Here is a 7,138-nt window from a genome sequence, read left to right on the forward strand (position 1 = left end):
GTGGGCAGCAATTTTTAGCCAATAATAAAAATATCAAGATAACTCTGAAGATTAATGTAACTGCTGGAGAGATATGAGGTTTGTCTAGTGGGAGTTTGGTGGTTAAACTACCTGCTGCAAAAGCCCGTGTAGCATGCAGATCACATACATGCGTTATCTCTAGATAGCTCAGGGGGTTAATGTTTTTTGTCACAGAGATCTTCTTCTTACTTACAGTTCATATGTTGCAATCATTCTAATATAGCTCAGTGAGCTATGAACTGGCATCACAGACCTGTATGCAAACTGCAAGACATAGGTTTTGAACCTTAGGTTATTCCCCAGTATTTCGTAACTCTAAGGTTTCTAAAAGGGGTTTGTTTGATTAGAAATAAATTACTTTTTGTATAGCCAACGCCAAACTCTGTGTTACACTTTATTTTGTGCTTCTGCAGACCAAGCACGCTTAAAATATACTGCCTACCAGTATGAATGACATGAGGCTCATATGCCCTGTAGTACTCATTGTCTTATGTAACATTTCCTATACCTTAATTTACAAACTTGTATGATTCATTGTATCTGTATAACATGCAGGCCCGGACTGGCCGTTGCAGGCACCGGGCAATCCCCCGGTGCGCCGCAAGGGTGGGGGCCGGTTTTGGGCCCCTGGGGGCCGTTTTTGTTACAGGGCCGTTTATGCAGCATAGCTGCAAAATCGGCCCTGTAACAAAATCGGCCAAAATCCAGCCCCAGCAAAGAGCTCGGTCGCACCCCCTCCCCCGGGGGCCGGCCGAACACTTTTCCGGGGCCGGTTTTGGTTCCCAATCGGCCCTGATAACATGTGTGTAATGTAAAGTGCTCTGACACCATTCAGTTGTAAGACTAGCACCTTAAAAGACACTGAACACATGTGAGAGAGGGGTATGGGGAGATGAAGGGCGCCCTTGGAGGGCAGTAGTGAAAAATGCGTAGAGAAGCTCATTGGGGGGCACCTCAAAGATGGCCACCAGCCCTAAATCTGCCCTCAGTAGCCAACAGATAGGCGAGGATCACACATCTCAGTGCACCCAGGTGGGTAGGCTTGGAGCCAGAAGGGGTCCGCACCTCTCGATATCTGTGCATTCTGAGAAGGGGGTGCACCCTTCACTCTGTGTGCACGCCCTGGTGGTCCACAACACAGACTGTCATTCACCTCACTCTGACTCCAGTTACACCCCCCAAGGGAGCGGGTCTCACCCTTCGAGAGCCGGGAGGTAGGGTCCCGAGGGGACGAGGGGAAGATGTGCTGATGACTGCTTAAAGGTGTCAGGGACCTGGGTGCTCAGGGGTAACTATCACTTTTGGCACTCAGCAGCAGTCTGCTTGGAGTGGGGGGGGGGGTGTGCTGCTTCAAAGCAATACTAGGAAGCGACCTTCTGCACCACCAGCAGAGGGCGCGGGATTGCCCCTAGAACCATCTACTGTGGGCGAGGACTCAAACGACCTTGCACTGGCTCAGTTTATCTCAAGTTTCTTCATCTCGTTCGGAAGCTCAGAACCCCCCTCCCCCACATTTAAATAGATCTGGCTTCTTCTCCAACATTACAGTTGTAAAAACCTGGAAACGAAACAGCCAATTGGTAATGGACTCTTCCACTCTTGGTCTCCTATCTCTGAAGGAACCTTCCTTGCCTTCCTTCTCTCTAAATTCAACCTCCCTCCTCTTTGGTCTGATCAGCGAGAAAATATCCACATATTCTCCCTTCCAAATCTTTTCCTTTGTGTCCAGAGAGACATGTGTTGCCAGTTTCCCAGGTTTAGATAACAGTGTATCATGACCTCTTACTACCTTAGGCCCACTATCCGAGTCCTTGTTCAAGGTCCCCACCGCCTTACCTGGTGCGGTCACTGATGCCTCTGATGGGGCGGGGGCCGTCCGTGGCTTCCGTGGACGGAGGAGGAAGCACAACGAGGCTGGGGGTTGATTGGACCCTCAAATACCCTTTTGTCCAGAGTTGGCTCATGGGGCATTGTTCCCTACCTTCCTAAGCATACTACATCAGTATTTCAGCATTAGCAAGGGAATTGTATAAATATTAAATATATATCTATACACATTGATAAATAATATTACCATCACACCACTTTGCACATACACCCTTTATTGTGGCAAAACATTAGTGAGTGACAGGGGGATCTGACCCCGGTCCTGACGAAGGGGCATGGCGCCCCGAAACATGTTGACCCGCACAGGAAAGTAAGCCCATTAACGCGCTTACCCTTTCCGATACCACTTTTTTTTTACAATACCAGCCAGTGTTTATTAAATAGTTTTTTCTATCACTAGGCCAGGTATTTTTTAACATCACTTTTATATCACCCCTGACCCCACTGACACTCACTCCAATTCACTCACATAGCACCCACAATTAAAAGGTGCTCCAGCGTAGTCGCTTGTCGCAGCACTGCCCCGTCCGGCAACCGGGCGGGAAGACCCCGATGATGAAGCATGACACCAAGGGCCCTTTTGGTGTGTGAGGGGTATTATAACACATTTTGTGTATTCCAACAACAACAAGTTATACACTGACCTTTTCTGAGGTGGACCTTTTTGATTAACAGTACTTTTGCAAGAGGAGGACGTGCCCACCTCGGTGCCACCCAGCACCTCCTCTTCCTTCTCTCTTTTTGATTTCCTTATTCTACTTAACACCAGATCTATGGTGAAACATAAATTTTACTTGGAATGTCTTATTCAAGTCGAGGATCCAGATATTGTTTTCTTAACTGAAACATGGGCAAATGAAAATTGTGATCCGGACTGGCACTTAGCGATACCGAATTGATATGTAGTTGCCAATATTGATAGAACAGGGGCAAAGGGTGGAGGAATTGCAATAATTTATCGATCTCAATATAGAAACGTTTTCAGGCCTACTAATTTATAGACCCCCTGGCCCTAGGTCCCCTTTTTCTACCTCCCTTCAGACATATTTGAAGTCCTGTCTAGACTGAATTTTTTACCATATTGCAGAGGTCTTCAATCTGTGGGGCGCGACCCCCAGGGGGGTCGTGGAGTCCTGGGAAGGGGGTCGCAGATTGTCAGTTTGCCTTAGATGGCGTGGGGCTGATTGAGGGTGCTCACGGCGGAGGCCTAATTCACACCGAGGGGTGAAAAACAACAAAGCCTCATTACCAAGTAAAAGGTCTTTTAAAGACGTGTGAAGTACTGGGGTGCGGCTTTGTGTGTGTCCCTGAAGGTGTTTAAGCCCGGCTCACATACACGAGGAGGGGAAGGGATGGGGGGCAGGGGAGGGTGGCTGGGGGAGGAGGCTGTAGCCCTTTGAGTTCAATGGGCGTTGCGCGCCTGTAGCTGTGGGTCCTGCCTGTAAAGCACAAAGCACGAACCCTCCTACCTGGCGCCTGTGCAGGAGAAATGTGCCTTAGTCTGTCACTTCAGGTGAGATGCTGTTACAGCCTGTCCGCCCCCAGCGGGGAGGCACAGAGATGCCCTCCCATGAGAGAGGAAGAAGACGCAGAGAGATACTGACCCCCCCCCCCCTCCGCTCCCCCCCCCCCACATGAGTGGCACAGAAAAGGTGGGTGGATGAATGAATGAAAGAGTGGATGGAAGAAGGATAGATGTATGGATGGATAAAAGGTTGCATGGATCATGATGGATGGATGTGTGAAAAGGTGGGTGGATGAATGATGGGTAAATGGATGGATGAAAGGATGGATGGATGAAGGATGAATGTATGGATGTAAGGATGAAAGGGTGGTTGGATGAAGGATGGATATGTGAAAAAGTGGGTGGATGAATGATGACAGGATGGATGAAAGGGTGGATGGATGAAGGGTGGATGATGGATGGATGGAAGTATGAAACGGTAGATGGGTGAAGGATGGATGTATGGATGGATAAAAGGTTGCATGGATGAATGATGGATGGATGGATGTGTCGAAAAAGTGGGTGAATGAATGATGGGTGAATGTATGGATGAAAGGGTGGATAGATGAAGGATGGATGTATGGATGGAAGGAAGGATGGATGAAATGGTAGGTGGATGGATGTATGGATGGATAAAAGGTTGTATGGATGGATAAAAGGTTGCATGGATGAATGATGGATGGATGTGTGAAAAGGGTGTGGATGAATTATGGATGAATGATGGGTGAATCGATGGATGAAAGTGTGGATAGATGAAGGATGTATGTATGGTGGAAGGAAGGATGAAATGGTAGATGGATGAAGGATGGATGTATGGATGGATAAAAGGATGCATTGATCATGATGGATAGATGGATGTGTGAAAATGTGGGTGGATGAATGGTGAATGGATGGATGGATGAAAGAGTAGGTGGATGAAGGATGTATGTATGGATGAAAGGGTGGGTGAAGGATGGATGGATAGATATGTGAAAAGGTGGGTGTATGAATGATGAGTGGATGGATGGATGGATAAAAGGTTGCATGGATCATGATGGATGGATGTGTGAAAACGTGGGTGGATGAATGATGGGTGAATGGATGGATGAAAGGATGGATGGATGAAGAATGAATGTATGGATGTAAGGATGAAAGGGTGGTTGGATGAAGGATGGATGGATGGATATGTGAAAAGGTGGGTGAATGATGAGGATGGATGGATGAATGATGGGTGAATGGATGGATGAAAGTGTGGATAGATGAAGGATGTATGTATGGATGGAAGGATGAAATGGTAGATGGATGAATGGATGGATGTATGGATGGATAAAAGGATGCATTGATCATGATGGATAGATGGATGTGTGAAAATGTGGGTGGATGAATGGATGGATGGATGAAAGAGTAGGTGGATGAAGGATGGATGTATGGATGAAAGGGTGGGTAAAGGATGGATGGATGGATATGTGAAAAGGTGGGTGTATGAATGATGAGTGGATGGATGAAAGGGTGGATGGATGAATGGATAAAAGGTTGCATGGATCATGATGGATGGATGTGTGAAAACGTGGGTGGATGAATGATGGGTGAATGGATGGATGAAAGGATGGATGGATGAAGAATGAATGTATGGATGTAAGGATGAAAGGGTGGTTGGATGAAGGATGGATGGATGGATATGTGAAAAGGTGGGTGGTTGAATGATGAGAGGATGGATGGATGGATGAAAGGGTGGATGGATGGATGAAAGTGTGGATAGGTGAAGGATGTATGTATGGATGGAAGGATGAAATGGGAGATGGATGAATGGATGGATGTATGGATGGATAAAAGGATGCATTGATCATGATGGATAGATAGATGTGTGAAAATGTGGGTGGATGAATGGATGGATGGATGAAAGAGTAGGTGGATAAAGGATGGATGTATGGATGAAAGGGTGGGTGAAGGATGGATGGATGGATATGTGAAAAGGTGGGTGTATGAATGATGAGTGGATGGATGGATGGATGGATGGATGGATGAAAGGGTGGATGGATGAATGGATAAAAGGTTGCATGGATCATGATGGATGGATGTGTGAAAACGTGGGTGGATGAATGATGGGTGAATGGATGGATGAAAGGATGGATGGATGAAGAATGAATGTATGGATGTAAGGATGAAAGGGTGGTTGGATGAAGGATGGATGGATGGATATGTGAAAAGGTGGGTGGGTGAATGATGAGAGGATGGATGGATGGATGAAAGGGTGGATGGATGTGTGGAAAAAGTGGGTTCATGGATGATGGGTGAAAAGATGGATGAAAGGGTGGATAGATGAAGGCTGTTTGTATGGATGGAAGGAAGGATGAAGGGTGGATGTATGGATGGATAAAAGGTTGCATGGATGAATGATGGAATGGTGTGTGAAAAGGTGGTTGGATGAATGATGGATGGATGGATGGGAGGATGGGTAAACAATGGATGTAAGGATGAAAGGGTGGATGGATGGATATATGAATGGAAGGATGAAAGGGTGGATGTATGGATGGATAAAAGGTTGCATGGATGAATGATGTGTGAAAAGGTGGATGGATGAATGATGGATGGAAGGGAGGATGGGTAAACAATGGATGTAAGGATTAAAGGGTGGCTGTATGAAGGATGGATGTATGAATGGAAGGATGAAAGGGTGGATGGATGAAGGATGGATGTGTGAAAGTGTGGGTGGATGAATGATGGATGAATGTGATGAGGTCTAACAGTCGCATTTATGTTTGTCGATAGTTGTTGATGATGAGGAGTACCAGTTTCTAGAAACTTTTGATGGAAGGGGGTCCTTTAGCCTAAAAAGGTTTTACAAGAGGGTCTCGGCATCAAAAAGTTTGAAGACCTCTGCCATATTGGGAGACTTTAACTTTTATTTGGAAGACAATAATAATCCTGACACTACCTGTCTACTGGATAAACTTGCTAGTTTTGAACTAAATCAAATCATTTGTGAACCTACGCATATAGCAGGACACACACTTGATGGCATCTGTACCAATAACCCTCGGATAGAGGTTAAAAAAGTTTGTCCTTTCCACTGGTCAGATAATTCGGCGGTGCATTTTACCGTTGCATCAGTAACGGCAGCCAATGGGCAGAGAATTAGACCTCTTACTGGCAAACACCGTGAGTGGAAGTCAGTAAAAAAAAAAAAGATCTTGTGCCTGCACCTACTGATAGGCCTGTGATTGCAACTGACGCAAATCATGCTGCTTTGGAATTTGATAACTGGCTAAATAGAGCCGCTAATATAGTAGCACCTGAAAGAATTCTACGACCACGACTGAAAAAGGCGACGTCCCCATGGTATTCTACTGATCTAAAACGAGCAAAAATCAAATGCAGACAAAAGGAGCTTGCCTGGAGATTCCAATATGACGTTGCACAAAAGAAAGTCTACTGTGCGGCACTTGAAGATTATAAGAACACAATTATGCAGGCTAAAGCGGCCTATTTTACTATCAAAATCCAAGAGGCCAGGAATTCACCAAAAGAATTGTTTCAAACAGTATCTGCATTACTCTAGTGCCCACGAGATGTAACTTTCATACCTGACCAAAAGTTGACAGATACATTAGCCAGTTTCTTTCAAAGTAAGGCGCAGTCTGTGTATAATAATCTTTCAAGAGCAGCAAAGGATACAGTAGGAAATGCTTTTGCGCAGTCTGATGTTGGGTCACGCTTTGCGGTTTATCGCAATTTTTATCACTGGTA

Source organism: Lissotriton vulgaris, unplaced genomic scaffold (assembly GCF_964263255.1).
Source record: "Lissotriton vulgaris unplaced genomic scaffold, aLisVul1.2 SCAFFOLD_5127, whole genome shotgun sequence".
In the NCBI taxonomy this organism is placed as follows: domain Eukaryota; kingdom Metazoa; phylum Chordata; class Amphibia; order Caudata; family Salamandridae; genus Lissotriton; species Lissotriton vulgaris.